Here is a 27234-nt window from a genome sequence, read left to right as displayed (position 1 = left end):
TCACTGATCAGTTGATGATTCAGGTAAGTATCTAAAAACAGAAGTCCTTTTTTTTATTAAGATATAAGGGTTTCTAAAAGATGTCACTTTTAAAAATGCTTCTTCTCTCAGCAACCGTGCTCTCTTGGCTATTATCTGTGGCCACTTTATAAAATTAGAACATGGTATAAATACTCTCAAGAGTCAGTCTCCTTGTCCCACTGTCACAAGCTAGGTCCCAGCCAACACAGTTCTCTCATGAATGGAAGACAACAAACAGGTCTCAGAGTACCCAACCTGGTTCAGGCTCTGACACCTTCAGGTGAAAACAGGAAGAGGCCATACCTTTTTTCCCAGTCCCAGATTCAGGAGCCTTAGTCCATTTTTGTTCCTATCACAAAATACCTGAGACTGGGTGATTTATAAAAAACAGGTTTAGCGTTGGGATGTAGCTCAGTAATAGAGTACTTGCCTGGTACGCATAAAGTCCTGGGTTTAATCTCCTGTACCAAAAGAGAAAGACAGAAAGAGAGATTGATTGATTTGACTCGTGACTCTGGAGGCTGGGAAGCCCAAGAACAAGGGCACCAGTGCCTGGTGAGGGCCTTCTTGCTGCCTCGCAACATGGCAGAGATCACACTGCATCACATGGTGAGACAGAGCAAATATGCAGCTTGGATCTCTCTTCCTCTTCATATTAAGCTACTAATGTCCTTATGGGGGGCCCTCCCCACATGACCTCACCTAATCCTAATTACTTCCTGTAGATACCTAACTCCAAATACCATTAACATACAAATTTGAGGATTAAGTTTCCAACATATGATATTAGGGAGATACGTTCAAAACCTTCTTCCCAGAGAAGCACCTATAATACATAAAATCATAAATGTCTCCTTCCCTTTTACATACAGATCTCTTCAGGAACAAGGCTGAAAAACCTTTCTCTCTGTCCTCAGGCACACTAGCAAACTGTACGGAAGATTCTAATCAAGTTATAAATTTATTTAGAGCTCTACTAATCACCCAGGATATACCCTAGAATAACTCTGATTTTGTTTGCTTGTTTTTAGCTTTTGCTGTACCCAGGGGTGCTCTACCACTAAGCAACACTCCCAGCCCTTTCCTTAGTTATTATTTTGAGACAGGGGTTTGCTAAATTGCCCAGGTTAGCCCTGAACTTGGGATCCTCCAGCTTCAACCTACTCACTGGCTGGGATCACAGGTGTGAACCACCTGACCAACTAACTCTTATCTTAATGGCAGCTGTTTTCATTAAAGATTCTCCTTTTTTAGGCCCCATTTACATTAACACAGTCTTTCTGCATCTCTTTCAATACCCCTACCCATCCCCAAAGAGGTCCAGTAACCAAATAATTACAATGAGATGTTCCTAATCTTGCAGCACTTAGAAATTCTTTCAGGATTCAATAAAATCATTACTATACAATTCAGCTAAATATTGTCAACTTTGTCCAAATAAATGATCCTTTGGCAATTTCAGAAATCTGCTCCAAATTTTGAAAAGAAATAATGGAAAGCTCTTTCCAATGTTTTCACTTTAGAAATTAAATTCTAAACTATAAGCAATAAGCTTAGCATGCCAATCTCCATATATAAGCAAGTTCATCAGCAACAAGCTAAAATGTTCCACTCCTTAATCCAGATCAGCTCACAATGAAAGCATTTCTTTTTAAAGGACCCCCCTCCTCAGAATGGGAGCAAGTGCCTGGAGGGTAATACATTAAGTGAAAGCGGTGCTGGGGATTGAACCCAGGGTCTTGTGCTTGCAAGGCGAGCACTCTACCAACTGAGCTATCTCCCCAGCCCAAAAACATACTTCTTGAATCAAACTTTTTGGGCAACAGATGTACACAAACATATAGCTATAGTTACAGATTCAGATACACACCAGCCCAACTTCTCCCAAAAGTAGGGGGAAGGTAAAGAAAATAAGCAGCCCCCTCCTTCCTACTCTTCCTGATCCTACTTCAGGGAGTTTAAGTTCTTGATGAATTATTTGTTGATTGACAGTTATTTTGAAAGCATAGGAAATACTATATTTGTTCTAGCCTCTCTTGATGTTATGTTGCTTATAAACAGAAAACGAAAGAATAAAATAATTCCTTTATTTGTGCCCACTGTTAATAAGGATCTTCAAAAATAAACATTAGATAAAAAACAAGTATCTCAAGTGATAGAAGTGTTTACATAACAAAGCGCTAAGAAACACCTCCTTGGGAGTCAAAATCTACTAGAAAACAAAACATCAAAGGCCAGCCTTCAAGCTGAGCCTTCCCGTCACTGCATCTGGACTGTAGATTACAAAATGGACTCCCAAGGGAGGTCTCATGGCCTAGGAGAAGTAACATTAGATGCTACTGAACACTACAGAGTGTGATGGAGGGAAATACGATCAGACTCAAAGAGAAAGAGCAGGTCCTTCTTCACCAGTTAACCTTTGGAATTTCTAGACAAAAGAATTTTTCTAATGCCATTTATTTCTTTTTTTTTCTTAGAAAATACTTATTGCAAGAATTCAAAGTAATTTTCAAATTAAGCATTATCAAAAATGAAAAGACAAGGTCTGGACATCAAAATAATCCCTAAAATAAGTAAAATTTCCAATTTAAAACTCAGTCACAGGGCTGGAGGTTGTGGTTCAGTGGTAGAGCTCTTGCACATGTGAGGCACTGGGTTCAAGCCTCGGCACCACATAAAAATAAAATAATTATAATAAACAAGTAAATAAAGATATTGTGTACATCTACAACTAAAAAATATTAAAAAAAAAAACCTCAGTCACCAAAGTCTCACACAGCCCATCAATATTTTTTAAGACATTCATGCAATGAACCCAATGTTGTGCTATTTGTTGTTAATCCAAATACCATACATCACCAAAAAATTCCTAAGGCATTTGGAAGAACCAGATACTATTATCAATTCCCACACTCAGTAAAGTGATTTAAAATGATCTGAGTAAAAATCCTTGAAAAAATTTTTAATACATGATCAATAATCTTTAAAGAATTTGCTGTAACTATGCAAATATATTCATAAGGACCCATTCAATTTCACAATTCAGTCAATAATGGTTAAGTACAACACTTGCAGAGTATTAGATTAGGCACCAAGCGACAGAAAGGATACCACATTAGGCACTAGAGTTATGCCCCCTCCACAAAAGGAGGAAACTGGGCAACAAGGAAACCGGGAAATAAAGAAATATGACATATACTCTCATACCCTGAAAGTTCTTTTAATCTATTTTTGAAACACAAACTATTTAAAAGTTAAATAGGGTGCTAGGGATGTAGCAGAGCCCTTGCCTAGCATTCCCAAGGCCCTGGGTTCAATCCCCAGTACCAAAAAAAAAAAAAAAAAAAAAAGTTAAATAGGAGGCTACAGATATAGTTCAGTGGTAAAGTGCATGCTTAGCATGTGTGAGGCCCTGACTACAGCTCAAAAACAAAAAATTAAAATTAAATAAAATAAGTAAAAGTTAAAGAATGATACACAAAAAGAAAGGAATTTGTATTTATTAAGTGTCTCATGTTATCAAGGGACAAAGTGTTAACACAAAAAACTTCCATGTACCCTGTTAAAAGGGAAGAAAACAGGAGATAGGGAGAGGTGAAAAGGGAGGCAATAAAGTCAGAAAACCAAAACAAGATGCAACTGACACCAGTGATACAGAACACAAGAAATTAGCCAGGTGAAGTAGTACAGGTTTGTAATCTCAACTACTCAGGAAGCTGAGGCAGGAGAATTGCCAAATTTGAGATCAGCCTGAGCAACTTAGCAAGACCCTATCTTAAAATTTAAAAAGAGCTGGGGATGTAACTCAGTGGTAAAGTACTCACCTAACATGTGTAAGACCCTAACCTAGGTTCCAAGAAAGACAGAAAGCAAGCAAGAAAGCAAGCAAGCAGGCAGTTGATTTTTTGTTTTTTTAATTTTTAATATTCTTCAACAAATGATCTTAGAACAACTGGATATCCACATACAAAAGAATGAACTTGGACTTGTCACCTTGTACCATTTACAAAAATTAACTCAAAGTGAACCAAGGACCTCAAATGAAGAGCTAAAATCATGAACTATTAGAAGAAAACACAGGGATAAATTTTCATTCTGTTGAATTTGGCAACAAATTCTTAGATATGACACTAGAAGCACAAGCAACAAAAGAAAACAGATAAACTAATTAAAATTTAGTATTTTTGTGCATCAAGTCATTATCAAGAAAGACAACCTACAGAATAGGAGAAAATACTTGTAAATCACATACCTAATAAGGAATTTATATCCAAAATACATAAGAAAATTGTTAAAACTCAACCAAAAAAAAGACAGCCAGGAGTGGTATAATCCCAGCTACTCGGGAGTCCCAGGCAGGAGGATCACAAGCTGGAGACTAGCCTCTGCAATTTAGCATGCCCCTCTGCAACTTAGTGAGATCCTGTCCCCACCCCCAAAATTAAAATAACTGGGGTATAGATTACTGTAAAGTGTTCCTGAGTTCAAAACCAGTACAAAAAAAAAAAAGGACCAACAATACATTTTAAAATGTGTGAAGGATCTTAACAGACTTTTCTCCAAAGAACACGACTGCCAATAGACAACACAAAAGTACACCTTCGTTGTTAGAAAAATGAAAATCAAAACCACAATGCGATACCATTTCACATATATTCTAAATAAATATAACAAAAACATTTATTAAAAAAAAAACAGAAAGTAATCATTGGTAAGGATGTGGAGAAATTGAAACTCTAATACAGTGCTAGTGGGAATGTAAAATGGTGCAGCCATGGTGAAAAACAATTTGGCAAGTGCTCTGAAAGTTAAACATGGAATTACCATATGACCCAACAGTTCCATTTCAAGACATACACTCAAAGTAATCAAAAGCTGAGACTCAGATATTTTACATCAATGTTCACTGCACAACTACTGATAATAACCAAAAACTAGAAACAAGGCAAGTACCATCAACATAAATGAATAAATAAGATGTGGTATATCCATACAATAGAATATTACTCAGCAATAAAAAAGGAATGGCATTAGGATACATATTATAACATACATGAACCTTGAAAACAGTATGCTAAGTATTTAAGATAGTCACAAAAGAACAAATTTTTTATGGTTCCACTCACATGAAATATCCAGAATAAGCAATCGTATGGAGACAGAAGTAGATTAGTAGTTACTAGGGACTGCAAAAGGGAGGAATGAGGAGCTCTGCTCAATGGATACAGAGTTTCTATTCAAGGTGATGGAAAACATTTGGAAATAAGATGACAGTGGCAGTGTGAATATAGTTTAATACCACTGAATTACATACTTAAAAATGGTCACAATGGCATACTTTGATGTACATATATTTTATCACACTAAAATTAAATTTAAAAAAAAAAACCATATTAGGTCTTCAGAGATCTGGATTGCCCAAAGGTAAATTTCAATCAGGGATTCAAATCTAAAAGGGGGTATGGGATCAATGGATCTAAGCCTCCTGGCAACTCTAGTGGGAAGCTTCCATCCCCTAATTCCTCTTGACTAATGGGGAGTCTCCAGATGCTGCCAGGTGGTGGGAGCAGACTTTCCCCAAGGCAGCCTACTGATCTCACATGAACGAGGAACAACCTGAGCTGGAAGGAAAGAAGGAAGGAAGGAAGACGGAAAGGAAGCTGAAAAATCTGAAAGCAGCAGTGTGATCATACATTATTAAAGTTGAAAGCCTCAGCTTCCACTTATAAATGAAAACAACACTTGCCTTTAAATGTTGCTATGAAACTTGCAATAGAATACCTGTAACACCCAGGCCAATGCCTGGCAAATGGTAGGCATTCAATCTACGATGACTACTGCTACAGTGCTACTCTTGGGACAACCAAGGGCTGAGCAGGCCAAGGCTTGGATGGGGTCTATCAGAACTTAAAACACAACCACTAGCAACACGAGGAGACTTCCGAGAAGAAGCAGTTTTAATGCAGTTCAACTTCTCTTAAAAAGACTGGGCTTATTGTTCCTAGAACGAATCCAGCTACTCTTCATTAGGAAGAGCACTGCTACACAATTCATTCTCTCTATACAACAGGCCTCTGTTAGCACTTCTGAGCAACCGTTCATAACACAGTCAGCCTCTACCCGCAGGAAAGACACAATCTGTGAAGAAAATTAGATGGAAGGTAGTCCCCAGAGGCTGCTGTCAATCTTTGGTGGCCTCAGAAGCACTTGGGGAACCTGTTAAAATAACAGATACCTCAGTCAGCCCACAGACAGTCTGAAGAGTAAATATTTTAGGCTGGGCCCTAGTACACAACTGTCTAAAGAAACACTTAAGGGTTGGGAATGTGGTTCAGTCAGTGGCAGAGTACTTGCCTAGCATGATGAGGTCCTGGGTTTGATCCCAAGTACTGCAACAAAAATAACATTTAAGGTAGGACACAAAAATGTTATAAGATCACATTCCAAGGTAGACAAATACAACAATCTGCCCCACAAAGCAAGAGTTGTATTTTCTTGTATGCCCATCTTGAAATGCAATGGTTTGGGTGATGTTATTGGCAATACAAGAAAATAAGCGACATCACATGCACGTGAATAACTGATTAAAGTTTCATACAGTACTTTCATATAAAAATATCTAGTGATTGTTTATCTTTTAAATGAGTACAAAATAATAAGTAATAAAAAATAAAAATAATGTACCATCTACATTTCTTTTAGTAGCAAAAATATTCTTCAATTATATTACCAGAAGTTGGTCAAATTTGTGGGAAAATTATTAACGGGCACAAATTTCTGATTATCGGTCAGGCAATATGTATCAAATGTGATCAACCTGATAATCTCACTTCATTGAATTTATCCCAAGAAAATAATAACAAAAGGGAAAAAAGACTACATACAAAAAGATGTCATTGTATCACATGTAATATCAAAAAGAGATGTAAAGGGGGCTGGGGTTGTGGCTCAGTGGTAGAGTGTTTGCCTAGCACATGTGAAACACTGGTTTTGATCCTCAGCACCACATAAAAATAAATAAATAAAGGTATTGTGTCAATCGACAACTAAAAAAAAAATTTTTTTTAAAGAGATGTAAAGTATCCAAAATAGTTTATCAAAATTTGCCATATTAATTCAAATATGAAAGTATTAAAAATTAAAATTATGTACATTATAGTTACAAACTATATATTAGTTACAACCTGTAAAATAGTTACAAACTATTCATAGAACATGCAAAATCTAAAATTACTTACTACAAAGTATGGATACAAGGATGGTCTCAGAGGGTAGTTCATTAAGAAATAATAGCTAAAGCTGGGGGTGTGGCTCAGAGGTAGAGCACCCGTTGGCATGCATGGGACACTGGGTTCAATCCTCAGCACCACCAAAATAAATAAATAAAGCTAATCCTGGGGTGGTTTAACATGGGTTATTCCTCTCTGGTCTCTCAATTTCTGTATTATTGCTATATTGCTATAATAAGACTATAAATAAATTTAATTGATTCTGCCTGGAGAGTTATTTGAACAACAGTTACATAGGTGGAGAGTGCAACATTGACCTCAGCTATCCTGAATCAAGACAAACATACCCAAATGTGCCATGGTGGTAAAACATGGCTGTGAGACTGGTTCTAGATAATTTGCCCCAAAAGATACATCTTGGCAGATGAATGCAAATATAAAATCTTATTTAAAAAAAAAAAAAAAAAAAAAAAGCAAGGATATGCACTCAAGGAAAGGAGGAGTCTGGCTGGGCAGATAGTTACATGGCAAAGAGATCAGAATACTTCATGAACCACAACTTCAATAAAAGCCAACAAAATTATGTATCTAAGAGATAGTGTGATTCATGAGACAGAAGCCCCAGTTCTTTTCCTAGTTCTATCAGGACTGGATTTCACTTGCAAACCTTGGTTTCTTATGTGCTGTCTCTCATTCCCAACTTACAGGACTTGGAAGAAAAGACAATTATGACTGTAAAGGTGCTTTGAAAATCATGATTTTTAAAATCTTGCTAATAATACTATGAAGACATTCATTTATGTCTCTACAAAAATGGGGGGTAAGAATTAACAGTATTTAGCAGCTCAAGAGGTTGAAGCAAGAGGATCATGAGTTCAAAGCCAGTCTCAGCAAAAAGCGAGGCACTAAGCAACTCAGTGAGACTCTGTCTCTAAATAAAATACAAAATAGGGCTGGGGATATGGCTCGGTGGTTAAGCACCCCTGAGTTCAATCCCCAATCTCCCCCCCGCAAAAAAAATACATTCTAAACTGGTAAGCAGATGTGTCTCAGAGGAGCACGGAGACTGCACCTCCTGTTAGGACTGCCCTTTCCATCAACATTGCCCTTCCCATTATCTGAATTTTTATATCTATTCACTTATCATTTGGGTAATTCTTTAAGTTTTAATTTGTAAAAGCTGCCAGGCAAGGAGGCACATGCCTCTAACCCCAGCACCTTGGGAGCCTGAGGCAGGGAGATCACAAGTTTGAGGTCAGCCTCAGCAACGGAGCAAGATCCTATATCAAAACAAAAAATAAAAAGGGCTGGGGATGTAGCTCAGTGGTTAATCACCCCTGGGTTCAATCCCCAATAACCTCCCCCCAAGAAAAGCTAGTGCAAATCACTGACAGCATAAATATAGAAGATAGAGTTCTCAACTTTGAGGGTGACACCCAGGTTCCATACAGACTTAACTGATCAAAATTTCTGGATGGAAGAGAGTAAATAAATAAATCCAAGCCATTTATAATTTAACAAGTTTCCAGAGTGCTTCCAGTGACTTTCTTACTGCAATTACTACAACATTGTAATTAATATTAGCTAAATATTATCATGTATCACCCACTTAATATATGACAGTCACTGTTCTAGCACTTTACATGTATTACTCATATGACCTTTACAACCATATAAGTATGTGCTGCTGTTAACACTGCCCTCCCCTTACCCTCATTTTTACAGATGAAGACACTAAAATACAAAGAGATAACTTAATTGACCCAAAGTCACAAGACTAACAAGTGGCAAAGTTCAAAAATTGTTGATATAGTTTCCTAACCTAAGAAAACAGGCATGATGGTGCATACCTGTACTTCCAGCTACTTGGAAGCTGAGGCAAGAGGACTGCAAGTTCAAGGCCAATCTTAGCAATTTAGAAAGACCCTCAGCAACTTAGCAAGACCCTGCCTCAAGTTAAAAAATTAAAAGACCTGGGAATGTAGCTCAATGGCAGAGCAGGCCTGGGTTCAATTCTAGTAATGAGGGAGGGAAAGAAGGAAGGAAGGAAACTGTTGTATGCATACTCTGGTCAGGCCATATTGAAGTCTTCTGTTTTATTTTACACACTGCATTTTAAAATACTTAAAAGGGGCTGGAGTTGTGGCTCAGTGGTAGAGCGCTTGCCTAGCATGAGTGAGGCACTGGGTTCAATTCTCAGCACCACATATAAATAAATAATAAATAAAGGTCCAATGACAACTAAAAAAAAAAAATTATAAAAAAATTTTTAAAAAGCACTTAAAAAACAGAGTTGCCCAAAGCAGCATAGTAAGCCCCTATTAAACTAGGAGGGCAGCTGGGAATGTAGCTCAGTATAGAGTACATGCATAACATGTAAGCTGAATCCATATCACCAAATAAATAAACCTGCAGGAGACAAAGAATCTAGGGCTGTTTGCAGGTGTCCAATATAACTGCCATCAATTCATGTTGTAATTGTCTCCCCTCCTAGACCATGAGCCCTGAAGTGCAGGAACCATGTACATATGCCTCTTGGTACCTCGTGCCTACCTGAAGGGTTTAGTAAATAATCTAATCAATAAATCTAGATAAATCCTGATGACTGTCCTGGGAAACATTTAGGACTATTGTGCAGAGAAGAAACAAACTTAATTTATGTTACTTATGGGAAACATTAATGTCAACAGGTAAAAGGGGAGGACAGGATTTTGGAACAGTCTAAAAACATGTCTGGCAACCAAGCCTGTGCAAGAATGGAGAAGCATGCTTGAGGTTTGAGGCTGAGACCAGAAAGTAGCAGGAATATGGTAGGATGCTGGATTATGGTGCCTCTAAGAGCTCTTCTTCTAAGGTACAAATCCTATTAGTCTACATTCCAAAGTATTTTTTCATTCTTTCATATAATCAGCAATTTCTACTAGGTATAAAAGTCACATTAGTAAGTTACCATGGACACTACAATGTGTTCTATAAACTTCCTGTGCTTTCAAGGACCTAGAGAAGAGTGCATGTCCACAAGTAAACCTGAGGAGGAAGGTGATGAATATGACAGGGAACAGCAAGGGGTGAAACCTCCAGGCGAGAATATGTCTGACCATAAAGTGGGCAGGGAAGTCCTGGGATGGTGAAGACCCGGCTAGAAACAATCAGTAAACTCTGGTGCTTGAGTAGTGACTTAGTCTAATATGTACATATACTTCATGGACCATGCTCTGCTGACACAGAGTAAAGAAAGCTTAGTCCATTTTTTAAAATTATATTTTATAAATCAAAAACTATATCATCAATGCTTTGTTTAGCTTTTGTTTTTATTTTTAAGACTAATAGATCCTTCACTTCTTTTCAAGGAAATCTTTTAAATGATTCTGCTTTTAAACATGTTTTACTACTGTCTACTATTTCAACTATCTGACAACCAGACATGCAGTTATCACAACTGATAGTTATTAAAATTCAGCTCTCAGGGAAAAAAAACAGCTCTAAACCTAACACTGACCCTTAAATGACTATGAGATCCACCAACAGAACTATAAAATAAAAAGTATTATTTATTTAAAAACTGATTTTAAGTAGAAGAGTGTTAAGAATAAATGGAGTCTCAAAAAATGTATCTCATTCAACTTTTAAATCATGACACTGAAGCCACACATGGTGGCATGAGTCTGTGATCCCAGAGACTAGGGAGGCTGAGGCAGGAAGTGGATCACAAATTCAAGGCCAGAGTCAGCAGTTTAGTGAGGCCCTAAACAACTTAGCCAGACCCTGTCTCAAAATAAAAGATAAAAAGGGCTGGGGATGAAGCTCGGTGGTAAAACACCCCTGGGTTCAATTCTCAGTACCAAAACAAAAAAGCAAAAAAGGAAAACAAAATTAACAGAAGAGTGAGGCAAAAAACAAATCTCAATCCAAAACCAAACAAAACATAACATGTTTGAATAATAAACTTCTTCTGGCCAGTCATTTCTCATCATCCATGTAAACTATTTTAAGGATCTGAAATCTTCCTCTATAAAAAGCAAGTTCCCATCATCTGAACTACACTTACATTCTATCACAATAGTTTCCAAAGCATAACTCACCAAGCTTCAGATTTTTGCTTATCTACTGTACATAAATAAGACTGAATCTGTAGGTCAATTCAAAAGCCTGACACACTAGGAGATCTGGGGTTTGGGTTCTAACACAAGTTATGTTGTAAACTTTGCAAAAAGCCTTTTCTATACTTGCCACATGGACTGTAACATAGAGATACAGTATTTGTCATCTCCACTAATAAAAGTCTCTTTGAAGGAGTTCTGACTGGTTAACCTTAGCTGGGAGAATTCAAAACTATGGCTGAAAACTCCTTGATAAAAATTAAAACTTTAAAAATCTAAAAAGAAGTGTTACAAGTTAGCTCATATAAACAATGACTAACAGACTGAGATTTGAGTAACTGTACAAAGGGGCAATTAGATAGTTTTATGAAAATGAATAAGCAACTCATCAAATTTAAAATTTTTTCTTAGTAAATGGAGAAGATAAATAATATTCAGTACTCTGGGGCACTGTGTTATTTTCCTTATCTCTATGGTCTCTGCATCAATGTTACTATTCTTCTAAACCCCTTGAAGAGCAAACGGACTGGGGCGGTCCCTTATAGGAAAAGTTCAGTAAATGTCACAAATAATAAATAATAGTAACAAAAACACAATTCTTAAGGCCAGAATTGACATCGGACTGGGACTCCTGAATATGGTGCAAGGTACATGGCATCATGCAACTATTTCTCACTCTGACTCTTCTGCATCACTGCCTCCCAAAGGGCTATAGAACCCGAAGCTCTCATTGCCACATCTACAAATTAAAGTATCATGTTTAAAGAGCTCACAGGTTCTACGAATAGGTCAGTATTTAATGGAGGAAACCAAACTACACAGAAATCCACCCGAAGAAACACGACACGTTTTAAGGTTCCACCTAATTATTATTATTTTATTTCAGAAATAAACACAACTCTTCTTTAAATATTATGTAATAAGTTGGACTCTGGAAAACCCCATACACATCCGAGCAGCTCAGAAAAATGGAAAGCAAAATTCGATTAGTTCCATTGTACCCAACCAGGCTAACGTGCAAGATCACACACTCATCTTCGTCAGAGCGTCTCTGCCAATACCAAAGAACAACAAAGGCAAGTTGAGGAGGCTTAACTCAGCACTTGTCCGCTTTCCCAGCTTCGGAAAGAAGCTCTCTGAGGGCCCCCAGAGACCACGGGACCCTCCGCATCGCTCCCGGCGGGCTGCTCAGCTCGGCGCCACTCGCTCAGCTTTTGTCTGGCCCGGCTGGGAGCCTCGGCCGCTCGCCTCCCCGGGACCCTTCCCTCTGGATCTTTCTCCACACCCATCACTCGCCGATGACTAGTTCTTGTAGGTTTCTCTCCTTAGCCCCCTTGCCCTCGCAATCCCGAGCGCCTTTCAAATGCGACCCCAGTTGAGTTGGCTTCTCCCACCCGGCCGGCGGACTCGGGTCAGGAAGGGGCCCGGGGTGGAGTCTGGGAGAGGGAAAGTGAGAGGGGCACACAAAGCCCGGCTGACCCCACCACAGCCGCCCTCCCTCCCTCTGCAAAGAAGCCTGGGATCAGCAAGCTACGGGTAGGATAAACAGCCCTCACAGCCCGCTCCTCACCGAGCTCCCACTTAAGGGCCGCCCCCTCCCCCCAAAGTGCACCCAAGAGTGGATGACAGCGCTGGACATCGCCCCCACCCAGCCCCGGCGCCCGCCGCCGCGGGGGAGGGGCCGGGGGCCTCGGGACGACTCGGGTCTAAACCTCCTCGCCCTAACCCGGTACTTACAATCCTATTATTCGCTACTGTTTGCCGCTGCGGACCGGACAGCCGCCGCCTTCTCCTCCACCCCAATGAGGTTAAGCGCTTGGTGCGGGGATTAAAAAAAAAAAAAAAAAAAAAAAAAAAAAGGAAAAAAAAAAAAAAGGAGCGAGAGAAGCCCACAGCGCCTGCGCAGTGCAGTCTCCCTTTTTCCCTTTACCGCCACCGACCGGGCTGGACCATAGAGAGTGTAAATCGAGACCAGAGCGGTGGCTGCCTCTCTATGGTAACGCCCCGCGCAGGCGCCAGCCAGCCTGCGTTGAGCTTCAGGAGCTGGCAGCCTTTGGAGCTTTTGCCTTCACGGAGATTGTTAGTTGACGCTGATGGGGACCCGTAGGGTAAAGGTTAAGAAAAGGGTAGCCGGAGTGTAAGTCAGTCAACTTGGAGACTTGCGGCAAAAGTCGGGCGAGATAGAAAAGGCGGACCTAAGCAAAACACACTAGGAAACCGGGAGAGTGATAGGAAGAGCTAGAGAGGAGTCAGGAGAGCGTAGATAAAAGTCGTCCGGCCGGAACTTCCTTTGGTTGGGTGAGGGTCTAATACCTGAAGGAAACAGTGTTTCACTTCTGGGTTACGGGCTCCCGCTCTCCATCGTGCGACTTTGACAGAGGAAATTGTGCCCTGTGACTGCCCGTAGCGAGGTAGCGCGTCGGTTTCCCAAGGTGGCGCGGACACTTATCCCGGAAGCACAACTTTTAAATAGTTTTTTGCTGTTTTAAGGAGTGGAGCCGCTCCCATGGAGGTTTCAGGGACTCTGAGTTGGCCGGCAAAGAGTTTCTTTTTACTTATACAACTGCACATATAATGCCGCTTATGACCTTCCTCGCGCGTTACGCTCGGATGAAATGTGAGAAAGTGGTCTGAAGGGTAGAAAGCTATGTAAATTTAGGGCTGCCTTCAAGGATCCTGAAGAACCCGCAGTTCTGCCGCGTCAGGCCGCTGTGCTCGCCGGTAATTTGACTCTGAATGATTTTGTGATGAGAACCTACTCTGCTTCACGAAAATCACTCTTAAGAGTGATGTTCAATGCACGGGATTCTTACCGAACCTCTCTGGTGCCGAGTTCCTCGTTGCGGGGTGTGAGTGTGTTGGGAGAAGGGTACTGGCGAACTCAGATAATGCCTTCTGGGCCCCAGGGATTTAGGAGCCATGACTGGAGGGGCTAAGCTAGCACAGTGCTATGTGTGGATCTTGTGCAGAAATATTAAAGAGAACTGTAGTTTTAAGAAATAAGAATAACTGGATACAGTTTCTGGTTGAATCTAGAAAGGTATCGTATTTGGGACCAAAGCACAAGCAGTCTTTTGAATATGGATAGGTGATAATGAAACAGCATTCCAGAGAAGAAACACCATGGGGTAAAGGCTAAAGAGGAATTGGCTGGTATGTGGGAATATAACTAATGCGAAGAGTAGTCTACCTGATATGGGAAAAAAGGGGGGTGATGCGAAGTAAGGATTGATAAGTAGAATGGGAAATAATTGTTTATGTTTTCTTATACACCTAACAGAGTTTACCGTCCTAACCACTTTTCATATAGTTCAGTAGCTTTAGGTAAGTTTACGTTGTTGTGCAGCCATTCCAGCATTCTTTTAGTGTTGCAAAGCAGGTTCTGAAACCATTGAACAACAATTTTCTATTTCCTCTCTACGATAACCACTGTTCTACTATGTATGAATTTGACTTCTCTAGGTACCTCATGAAAGTGTAATAATATACTGTTGATCTTTTTGTGACTGACATTTCACATAGCATAATGTCCTCAAGATTTATCCTTGTTGACTGGTTGTGGTGGCACACACCTGTAATCCCAGCAATTCAGGAGTCTGAGGCAGGAGGGTTGAAAGTTCAAGTCCATCCTTAGCAACTTAGCAAGACTGTATCCCAAAAGTGGGGGATATAGTTCAGTGGTTGAGCACCCTAGGTCTCTCGCCAGTACTTAAAAAAAAAAAAAAGTGTGTTCTATGTTGTACCACATATCATAACATCTTTCTTTTTTTTTTTTTTTTCATATAAATCAGTTCCATTTTATTCACATACATTTCATGGACATGACATGACAATATGTTGATAAGGAGTCTTTTAGAATAGAGTGCCAGGACACATACTTTATATTCTTTCATATTTTTCTTAGTGCATTATAGTTATACATAATATTTAGATTCATTTTGATAGACATAGGATATAATTTGCTCCAATTCAGTCACAGTACTTCCCCTTTCCCTTCCCTTCTTCCTCCCCCATTTCCCCTTCTCTACTCCACTGGTTGTCCTGCTATGTATGTTTTTTTTTTTTTTTTATTTACTATTTTTTTTTTATTTTTAGACCCAAGATATTTTATTAACAACTACTACAAACAGTAAGATAGCCCAATGAAATTACCAAGTACAAAATCAACATACAAAAACATCCTTCTTTTTAAAGACTAAATAATATCCCATTGTATTTATGTCCACTTGAATTGCTTCCACCTTTTTGTTATCATGAATAATGCTGTTGTGTATGGGTGTACCATTATCTCTTTAAGACCTTGCTTTTTAATAGAATGGGAAAGATTTAGAAACCAAGTAGAGAAATCCACACTTGACAGTACTGGTTCAGATTCTTAACTAGGGGTAGTAACATTGTTAAAGAAGAGGTTTTTATTGTGTTTTGTTTTGTTTGAAGTACTGGGAATCTAACCCAGTGCCTCTTGAATACTAGGCAAGTACTCACACTGAATTAAATCCCCAGTCCCAAGAAATGTTTTAGAAAGTGATTTTTCCCTCAAAGTTGAGTATATACCCCTAAAGCATTTTTGAAGGCCTTTTTTATGCTAGGCTTTATACTACTGCTTTCTGTAAATTATTAGAGTGTCTTTGCACCAAAATCAACATGAGCCAATTGTTATTCACCCCATTTTACAAGTGAGAAAACCAAAGCTTCCTTAGGTATGGGCTGAGGGAAGATTCACCAACCACACATATACACAAGTGATGAGGAAAGAAAATTGCCATAGGAGCTAGGCACCAATGGGACCTGACAGCTCATTGCTTTGGGAAAGAATATTGAAAAAACAAATTCATACTTATGAGTGACTTTTCTCAACTTGGAATGGAACCACCATTTGACCTAGCTATCCCACTCCTCAGTTTATACCCAAAGGACTTAAAATCAGCATACTACAGTGACACAGCCACATCAATGTTTACAGCAGCTCATTTCGCGATAGCAAAACTATGGAACCAACCTAGATGCCCTTCAACAGATGAATGAATAAATAAGTGTGGTACATATACACAATGGACTCTTACTCAGCCTTAAAGAAGAATGATACGGCATTTGCATGTAAATGGTGGAACTAGAGAACATCATGATAAGCAAAATAAACCAATCCTAAATAACCAAAGGCCTAGTGTTTTCTCTGATAAGCAGATGCTGATCCATAGGGAGGGTGGGGGGGTGGTGGTAGGGAAGAATGAAGAACTTTGGATTGTACACAGGGAAGTGAGGGGAGGGGTGGGGCATGTGGGGATGGGAAGGATGGTAGGTTGAGACATATTATTACCCTATATACATGTATGAAAAAAAAAATCTATTACTGTCAAGAAAAAGTTAATGAAAATAAAGTTTTAAAAAAAAAGAGTTACTTTTCTCCAGCTGGGGCTGTAGCTCAGTGTCAGAGCGCCTGCCTAGCACAAGTAAAAGGCACTGGGTTCGATCCTCAGCACCACATAAAAATAAAGGCATACTGCCCATCAACAACAACAACAACAATTTTTTTTTAACTGACTTTTCAGGCTGGAGTTGTGGCTCAGTGGTAGGGTGCTCTCGTAGCACACATGAGGCCCTGGGTTTGGTCCTTAGCACCACATAAAAATAAACTAAAGATATTGTGTCTACCTACAACTAAAAATATATTTTTACAAAAAATAAATAAAAATGACTTTTCTTGAGAAAGAATAGGCTGACATGGAAAACTTTTGCTGACAAATCACTGGACTGTAAAGGCTCAACACAACAGAAGTATACCTTTTACATTCCCTAAAAACCGTGGGTTTGATTACAGGTCTGCCTTTTGCCTTTAATAAATACAAAATGCTAGATAGGAGTACCTTTGTATGTAATAGAGAAAGTAATAGAACACATCCTTACCTACTCAATATTTCATCTTTCATTTTAAATTCTCAAAAATACTGTAAGGTCCCAGCAATGTGGGAGGCTGAGGCAGAAGGACTGACCAGATGCCCAGTGTGGTGGCACATGTCTGTAATTCCAGTGACTGGGGAGTCTGAGGCCAGTCTCAACAACTTAGTGAGACCCTAAGAAACTTAGGCCCTGTATCAAAATAAAAGGACTGAGGATGTGACTCAGTGGTTAAGCACTTATGGGGTTCAATCCCCCGTGGGGGTGGGGGATTCTATGAAGTCTTGGCAGATGAGGAAATTGAGAAGCAGAGAGGAAAAATTCTTTGTCCAGTGTCACACAGCTGATTGGTACCACAACCTTGACTGGAACCTGAGCTTCCAAAATTCCTACTCTGCTTTGGTCCCTCTTTGAGAGACAATAAGATGCCTTAGTCTGTGTGAATGAACACTGTCTCTATTGTCAGTCTCACTTTCCTCAGGGATGCATGCCCAAACTCTGATGAAGCTAATGCTACTTAAACGAGGAGGCAGAGAATGTAAGTGCATTGCGAACACCATTCATACACTCAAAAAAATTGTATACCAACTATGTGCCAAACACTTAGCAAAGCAGAGAAAAATCTCTGATCTCATCAAGGAAATATTTTTTTTAAGTAATGAATAAAATATGTGACAGCTAGGTTAGTGTTGCAGGGAAAAAATGAAACAGGCACAAATAGGAAGTGCTGATGGTGGGGAAAGAGGTTTGGGGTTAAATTAAATGTATCTTGTTGAGGGGAAAGAGCATTCAGGGAGAAAGAACAGCAAGTGCAGAATTATTTTGAAGGGCGGGGGTGATAGCTCAGTGGTAGAGCGCTTGCCTCCGATGTGCAATGCATTGGATTCGATTCTCAGCATCACATATAAATAAGTAAAATAAAGGTCCATTGACAACTAAAAAATATTTGAGAAAAAAAATTATTCTGAGACTGGAAGACACCGAATTCTAAGAACAAGGACAGAGTGGCCAATGTAGAGAGCAGGAGGGTAAAAGTAGGAAATGATCTCAGAAAGGTAACAGGATGCCAAACAGTTGAGACCTACAAACCATTGTGAGGACTTCCACTGAGTGAAAGTGGACACCTTTAGGAGGTTTGATCAAAGAAGTAGCAATCTGACCTTTTTTTTTTTTTCTTTTTTTAATGGTGGTACTAGGGATTGAACCCACAACTACACACAGGCTGAGCACGTGCTCTATTACCAATCTACAGCTCCAATTCCCTGACTTAAATTTTTAAAGAAACACTTTGGCTTCTATTTGGAAAACAGGTTGTTGGGGAGTAAGAGGAACCACTCAGGAAGCTATTGTGATAGTCTACATAAGAGACAATTTTGAGGTAGGGAAAGTGGAAGCAGTGGAGGGGTAAGTATCTGAGTATATTCAGACAAGATGGCACACAGAATTTGATGGAAATAGAGGATGTGTGACAATTAGGGGAGTCCAAGGTGATACTAAAATTTTTGGCATGAACAGTCTGAAGAATGAAGTTGCCATTTACTGAAATGGGAAAGATGAAATGGAGTGATAAAGGAGCAGGTTAGGAAAGGGAAAACATAAGAAATTTGGCTGTGGATCTGTTAATTTTGAGGTACCTATTAGTTTGCCACATGGAACTATCAAGAAGGTTAGATATAGGGGTTTGTCATTCAGAAGAAGGTTCAGGCTAGCCACGTAAATTCCATCAGTGTATAGATAGAAATTAAAATCATGAAACCATCTAGATATTAAATGTAAACAGAAATTTGGGGGGGAAAAAGATATCTAAGCCTCTGAAATAAATCATAAAGGAATTCAAATAGCAGGGGGCAGGTTTCAAATCTTGTCAATTGGAAATGAGCTATAATTATCTCTTGGTTTTATTATTGGAGTAAAGATGAAAGCCGATTGTAATGAGTTCATAAAAATGGTAGAAACAATTGGAGAGAGGGAAGATAGATTATTTGAAGAAAGAGTTTGGTTGTATAGGTAGGGAGCATAAATATGCTACTTAAAGAGATAGGTAGTATTAAGACAATAATTTTAAATTGTTTCATCTGTAAATATATTAATATTTTTAATAATAACTATGGTCCTGCCTCATATCTGCATGGGATGCATTCCAGGACCCCCTGTGGTTATCACAATGTGCCACTACTAGACCAGTGGTACAAAATAGAAGACACAAAGACAAAACTACAGAAATGCAGTCACCTCTCATACTAGACAAAGGTGACAAAAACATACATTGGAGAAAAGATAGCCCCTTCAACAAATGGTGCTGGAAAAACTGGAAATCCATATGCAGCAAAATGAAATTAAATCCCTATCTCTCACCCTGCACAAAACTCAAAGTGCATCAAGGACCTAGGAATTAGACCAGAGACCTTACACCTAATAGAAGAAAAAGCAGGTCCAAATCTTCATCATGTCGGCTTAGGACCTGACTTCCTCAACAAGACTCCTAACGTGCAAGAAATAAAATCAAGAATCAACAAACGGGATAGATTCAAACTAAAAAACTTCTTCTCGGCAAAGGAAACAATAATGTGAAGAGAGAACCTACAGAGTGGGAGAAAATCTTTACCACATACACATCAGATAGAGCACTAATCTCCAGGATAATATAAAGAACTCAAAAAACTTAATACCAAAAAAAAAAAAAAACAGTCAATAAATGGGCTAAGAAACTGAGCAGATACTTCACAGAAGAAGATATATAATCAATCAACAAATATATGAAAAAAGGTTCAAATCTCTAATAATAGGGAAATACAAATGAAAACTACTTGAAGATATCATCTCATTCCAGTCAGAATAACAATGATCAAGAATACAAGCAACAATAAGTGTTGCCGAGAATGTGGGGGAAAAGGTACACTCATACATTGCTAGTGGGGTTGCAAATTAGTGCAGTCACTCTGGAAAACAGTGTGAAGATTCCTTAGAAAACTTGGAATGGAATCACCACTTGACCCAGTTATCCCACTCCTCAGTCTATACCCAAAAGACTTAAAATCAGCATACTACAGTGATGCAGTCACATCAATATTTATAACAGCACAATTCACGATAGCTAAGCTATGGAACCACTGTAGATGCCCTTCAATAGATGAATGGATCAAGAAACTGTGGCATATATACACAATGGAATATTACTCAGCCTTAAAAGAGAATAAAATTATGGCATTTACAGGTAAATGAATGGAGTTCGAGAATATCATGCTAAGCAAAATAAGCCAATCCCCAAAATCCAAAGGCCAAATGTCTTCTCTGATATGTGGACGCTGATCCATAATGGCGGGAGTGGGTGAATGGAGGAACTTTATTGGGCAGAGGAGAGGGAAGGGACCAGGGGAGTTGACATCATTAACCTAAGTACTTGTATGATCACACAAGTGATATGTACTCTACATCAAGTACAACCAGAGAAATGAATAGTTTTGCTCCATTAGTGTGCAATGAATCAAAATGCATTCTGCAGTCATGTTTAACTAATTAGGACAAATAAAAATGTTTAAAATGTGCCACTAAAGTTCTTTATATAAAATGTCATAGTACTAAAAAAAGGCATAGTACTTGCATATAACCCACACATTACTTCCCATATACTTTACTTCATTTCTAGATTACCTATAATATCTAATACAATGTAAATGCTATGTAAATACTTGTCACACTATATTGTTTAAGGACTAATGACAAGTGTCTGTACATGTTCAGTATAGATGCAGATTTTTTCACAATCTTCAAATTTACTTAGTTATCTCAAATTTCATTACCAGCTTTATTGAGATGTAATTTATACCCCATACAATTTACTCACTAAATCATATAATTCTGCCAGGTCTGGTGGCTCACATTTGTAATCCTATCTATGGCTGCTGATGCAGGAGGGTCACAAATTCAAGGTTAGTCTGGGCAACTTAGTGAGACCCTATCTCAAAATAGAACAATTTTTAAAAGGTCTGGGAATATAGCTCAGTGATAGAGTGCCCCTGGGTTAAGTACCCACTCCCACAAACAAAAGTCAGTACTACATTAAAAGAGTTGTGTGACCATCACCCCAATTCATTTTAGAATATTCAATTCATCAACACTCCCCTCCCCCAAAGAAAGAAACCTTTACTGTAGGCTGGGCGGAATGATAATGTTAACCTAAGGTGATAAGTTGTAACAAATGTACCATTCTCAGCAGCTTGGGAGGCTGAGGCAGGAGGATCATGAGTTCAAAGTCAACTTCAGCAACTTAGCAAGGCTCTAAGCAACTCACAGAGACCCTATCTCTAAATAAAATACAAAAAAGAGCTAATACCCTTCTGATGGAGAATGTTGATAATGGATGAGGCTATGCATTTGTGTGAGCAGAGGGTATGTGACAAATCATTCTACCTCTGTGAAGTTTTGCTGAGAAGCTAAAACTGCTCTAAAAAATAAAGTTTTTTTAAACAGTGATTTAAAATCCTAATTTAAAAAAAAAAACCCTCTACACCCAATAGTAATCACTCCCCATTTCCCCCAACACATCAGGCAACCACTGATCTCCTTTTCCTCTATCAATCTTCCTCCAGAACTTCATTATCTTTTATTGTCAAATTTCATTGTATGTATGTGTATGTGTGTGTGTGTGTGTGTGTATTTTTTCCACTACTTGATGGACATTGATTGTTTTCACTTTTTAGCTGTTATGAATAATGCTGTTTGAACATTATATTACAATATTTTGTATGAATATATATTTTCAATTTTCTTGCTTATATTTAGGAGCAGAACTGCCAGATCACTCTGTGTTTAACCTTTTCAGGAATGGCTTGACTGTTTTCCAGTGTGAAGGGTGAAGTTCCATTTTACTCTCCTACCAGCAATATATGGTGGTTCCAATTTCTCCACATCTTCACCAACACTTATTACGTCTTTATATTTATACCTGTCCTTAGCTGGTGATTTTGATTCACATTTCCCTAACAGTGTAACTTCCAGAGTCTTTTTCATATGCTTATGGATAATGTCTATCATCACAGGAGTATCTGTGCAGATCCTTCACAATTTTTAAAAGGATTATTTCCTTTCTTAATGAGTTGTAAAAGTTATTTATTATTATAAAGTCCCTTATCAGATATATGATTTTCAAATAGTGTCTGTTATTCAGAAAACTGTCTTTTTCACTTGCTGATGATAACCCTCAAATTATGAAAGTTTCTAAAGCATGTCCAATTTATTTTTTCTTTTGTTACTGTTTTTGGTGTCATAGCTTTAAAAAAAAATCGTCTAATCCTATGGTTTTTATCCTAAAGTCTTATACTTTTGGCTCTTACATTTAGGTCTGTGATCCATTTTGAGTCAATTTTTATATGTGGTGTGATTAAATCTTCATTCTTTTGCATGTGGCTGTCCACTGTCCCAGCACCACTGTTGAAAGGACCATTCCTCCCTGCCTTGGATTATTTTGGAAACCTCGTTGAAGATCAATTGAATGTAAATATATGGACTTATTCCTGTATTCTTGATTCTGTTCCATTGAGATACGTATATGTCTATGATACGTGTATATGTCTATATGTGCCAAGACCGGTGTTTTGATTACTGTCACTGTATAGTAACTTTTTGAAATAGGGAAATGAGAGTCCTTAAACTTCTTTTTTCTTTTCTAATTCTTTGTTCTGTTTGGTGTCCTTTATATTTTCATCCGTATTTTCTGATCAACTTGTCCATTTCTGCAAAAATGGGCTGTTGTAATTTTCTTGGGAATTAATTGAATCTGTAGATCAATTTGGTAAGTATTTCTAAGTATTTCTATCTTAATATTAAATCTACTAATTTATGAGCAGGGAATGTCTTTCCATTTATCCAGATCATCTTTAATGTTTTTCAGTGGTGTTTCATAATATTCAAATTATGAAATTTTCACTTCTCTTGTGTATCTATTCCTATATATTTTATTATTTTGCTGTTATTATAAATAAATTGTTTATTTTCAGTTTGTTCATTGCAGGTATACAGAAATACAGTTAAATTTTTTCCTCATATTTTTAGTTGTAGATGGACACAATATCTTTATTTTGATTAGTTTTTTAATGTGGTGCTGGGGATCAAACCCAGTGCCTCACATGTGCTAGGCAAGGGCTGTACCACTGAGCCACAACCACAGCCCAGAAATGCAGTTAATTTTTGTATTGACCTTGTATCCTGCAAACTTGTTAAACTCAGTATTATTTTAGTGTTTTCCTTTGGATTTTTGTATAAATCATGTTATCTACAAATGGACATTCTTTTACTTCTTCCTTTCCAAACTGAATCCTTTTTATATCATGTTATTGCCTTGTTTTTCAGCAAGAATCTCCAGTATAATGTTGAAAAGAAGTTACAAAAATGGGGGATCAGGATAGAGCACTTACCTAGCATATACAAGGCCCTGGGTTCAATCTCTGGTGTCACACACACACGCACACACACACACACACACACACACACACAAACACACACACGGCACACACAGAGTATGAAGCTGGGAGTGTAGCTTAGTGGTAGAATGTGTGCTTAGCATGTACAAAAAAAAAGAAAAGGTGGATATCTTTGTCATATTTCTGTTCTTAGAAAAGATTTTTTCCACGGCTAAACATATTTGCTGTGGTTTTTTCACATAAGGCCTCTACCAGATTGAGGATGTTTTCTTAGTCCTAGTTTGTTGAATAAAAGGCTTTTTGCTTGTATAGTATGCCCTCATCCATGAATTCTGCATTAGTTAGTTCAACCAACCAAGGATCCAAAAATACATATTTTTAAATTGCTTCTGTACTAAATTTGTACAAATATTTTTTCTTGTCACTATCTCCTAAACAATAGAACTATTCAGCATTTATACTGTACTAGGTATTATACGTAAGAAGAGATATAGAGGACGTCCAATACAGTCTGCTATCCTTGCATATATATAAAAACATATTTAGGGCCAGGTTGTAGCTCAGTGGTACAGCACTTGCCTAGCATGTGTGAGGCACTGCATTCAATTGTCACCACCACATAAACATAAATAAAGGTATTGTGTTCATCCACAACTAAAACTATTTTAAAAAGAAGAAATGAAGGGCTGGGGTTGTGGCTCAGTGGTAGTGTGCTCGTCTAGCATGCATGAGGCCCTAGGTCCATCCTCAGCACCACATAAAAATAAATAAAGCTACTGTGTCTACCAACAACTAAAATACACACACACACATATATATATATAATAAAAGGTTAAAAGGTGATATTTGTCTTAAGAGTTTTCCACATTCTAGGTTTTTCTTGCTGTATTCCTGGTTTTATTTCTGGTTGTATTTAACATGTTCTTCTGCCCCCTAGTTATTTGATAGTACTTTATTCAGTTTTTTTTAATGGCAAAACTACTTCATACATCCATCATGAAGGGCATTATTTTCAGTTTTCTCTTTTTGTTAAGTTGTAAGTCATTAATGAACATTCCCTAGATTCATTATCATAGTTGAAATGTTCCAATTAGAATGCAGAGAAAGTAGGCACTAATTGACCCAGACTGTGTGGAATTCTTTGGAACTTCTCTTTTGGTGATCATGAGCAGTATGTTCTACTTTTAGAATCTAGGAGTCAGGAGATGGGATCTAGTCCCAACTCTGCCACCAATAGCCAAGAAGCCTTTTTGGACCTCAGTTTCTTTACCTATAGAATGGTAGAATACACTAATAGGACATCTAAGATTCCTTGCCAGTCTAACATTTTCTAAGTAAACATTTAAGTAATAGACTTAATCTCTACCCAATAGGATTTGGGAAGATCACTGATATTACTCTTCCCATTCATACAAAAGTGTTCATTTCAAAGCTAAAGTTTTTCAATCATTAAATAGGTTACAAGCATTGTGAAATCAAAGAAATTAAGCCTTGGTTCCTAGATTCTAGTCCTGGCCCTGCTTGTTCTCAGCTACTCACATTCCCTCTCAGGGGCCTGTCCCTAGAGTAAAAGATTGCATTAGTGGTCTTTAAAAACCTGTAAGCGTTATTATTTTTATGCCTTTTCTTGATTTTTTTCCAGCAGTTTCTAGGATATTTTTGCTGATATCTTTGACTTTCCTTTTTTTTTATTCACATTCTAATTGGCAGAGTCTTTTCCTGGGTGTCAATTCATATAACAGATTCAACCTGAGCATGGTCTCGCCAAGTTGCTTAGGTCATAAAACTTCATGGGAACAAATATATCAAAATGTTAGCAAGTTAGTATCTGTGGGTGGTATGATTCGTACTCATTTAAAAAATTATTTTACTGGGCATGGTGATGTATACTTGTAATCCCAGCAACTTGGGAGGCTAAAACAGAAGGATTGCAAGTTTGAGGCCAGCCTTGGTAATTGAGCAAGATCCTGTCTCAAAATAAAAAATAAAAGGGATGGGGCTGCAGTTCAGTAGTAGTAAGCCCCCGAGTTCAGTCCCTCGTAGCAAATTTTTTTTTCACTAAGCAAAAATTATATCAAACTATACATTATAGGTCATTTTAAAATAAATAGGCCCAGCATGGTGGTGCACACCTATATTCCCAGTGGCTCAGGAGGCTGAAACAGTATTGTGAGTTCAAAGCCAACCTCAACAACTTAGTGAGGCCTTAAGCAACTTAGCAAGACCCTGTCTCTAAATAAAATACAAAAAAAGGGCTGGGGATGTGGATCAGTGGTTAAGTGCCCCTGAGTTCAATCCCCCCCACCCCGTACCAAATAAATAAATCAAATCAAATATATGGGAGCCAGACATGCGAGCACATATCTGCAGTTGCAGTTACTCAGGAGGCTGAAGCAGGAGGATCACTTGAGCTCAGGTTCAGAACTATGCCAGACAATGAAGCGAAACCCTATCTCAAAAACAAACAAAAAACACACCAAAATATAGACCAAAAGATAAAAGCAGTATCATACAAATGATTGCTAAACTCAGTACTTTTAAAATACAAAACAGTGATCATTATCCTGGAAAATCAGTTTGTTGACAAATTGATTTTTAAGTCTTATCATTCAATTATATATATAAATGTGCCTGAGTTGTTCAGCTTAATTCTGTTTCAGAACCTTTTTTTTTTTTACATGTTTACTTCTCAAAGGAGTGTATAACTGTTTCTTGCAATTTATGTCAGCAACTATAGGAAGCATCCCTATGTCACACGAACGTAATATGAGATGTTCTTTAGAAATAGATACCGTTTGGGGTAATCTACACTAGAGCCCACGTATTTAAAGGCAAAATAATGGGGATTGAGTAGGAGCAGGAGGACTAAGGAGACAGTGTTATCTTTTACTGCAGACCTACAAAAAAAGACTCCTTTGCTTACTTTGAAATGATAACTAGAAAAGTAGTCTCTGCCATACCACAAGTTGGCTATACAGTTGTCCATTTTATAGTTCTTTTTTTTTAAAGGCTAACAGATACTACCAATTAAACTGCTCAACCAAATAAACAGATACCTTTAAATTTATTAGTCATGTTTAAAATGCATGTCCTCATTCTTCATTTTATTCTACAAGCATGTATTTTTGTGTAATTTTTAAAAAGTAATTCTTAAAGGATGTGATAGCATATTTTTTATAACATGCCCTAACAGAGAGGAATTGTTAAACTCTAGATAGGAAGATTTCTTTCTCTTCCCATGATTCAGCAAGGTAATATCTTCCAGTCTAGGTTAGCCTAAATACTTTACTAATAGGTACTAACATCTAATTAAATAGTCAGCTTTATTTAATCTTAATCTCGATTAGAGGCTCAGTGAAAAATATTTGATGCCCACAGAAATTAAAATTCAGGAAGACCAGCAGTGCATATGTACTTTCGACATCTGTGTCATAACTCCTATGGAATGTGCATTTGCACTACTTGGGAAACAGGAAGTCTCTTTGCCAGAGAAGTGATGTGTGTTACAGAAACGTGGACAAAGGTGTGGTGTGTCTTTTGCAAATGATGAAACAGGAGATTACAAACTAG

At 38.1% G+C, this 27234-nt stretch overlaps 1 protein-coding gene and 1 pseudogene across 21 annotated transcripts in view; one reads left to right on the top strand and one right to left on the bottom strand.

Moving 5' to 3' along the window:
- Clasp1 (cytoplasmic linker associated protein 1) overlaps positions 1-13157 on the bottom strand; it is a 264420-nt gene extending 251263 nt beyond the window's left edge. For 12 of the 21 annotated variants that reach the window (XM_047546130.1, XM_047546131.1, XM_047546132.1 and 9 more), the window contains exon 1: positions 13088-13156. The gene's annotated coding sequence lies outside the window, so the exon portion shown is untranslated. Of the gene's footprint in view, positions 1-13087 lie in introns of all 21 variants that reach the window. The other 9 variants (XM_047546119.1, XM_047546120.1, XM_047546121.1 and 6 more) reach the window with 1 other exon arrangement.
- Positions 12973-27234, top strand: part of LOC124979443 (40S ribosomal protein S3a-like) — a 40107-nt pseudogene continuing 25845 nt past the window's right edge.

Source organism: Sciurus carolinensis, chromosome 3, assembly GCF_902686445.1.
Source record: "Sciurus carolinensis chromosome 3, mSciCar1.2, whole genome shotgun sequence".
Classification (NCBI taxonomy): domain Eukaryota; kingdom Metazoa; phylum Chordata; class Mammalia; order Rodentia; family Sciuridae; genus Sciurus; species Sciurus carolinensis.
The sequence above is the reverse complement of the archived record's forward strand: the minus strand, read 5'-3'. Positions and strand labels throughout refer to the sequence as shown.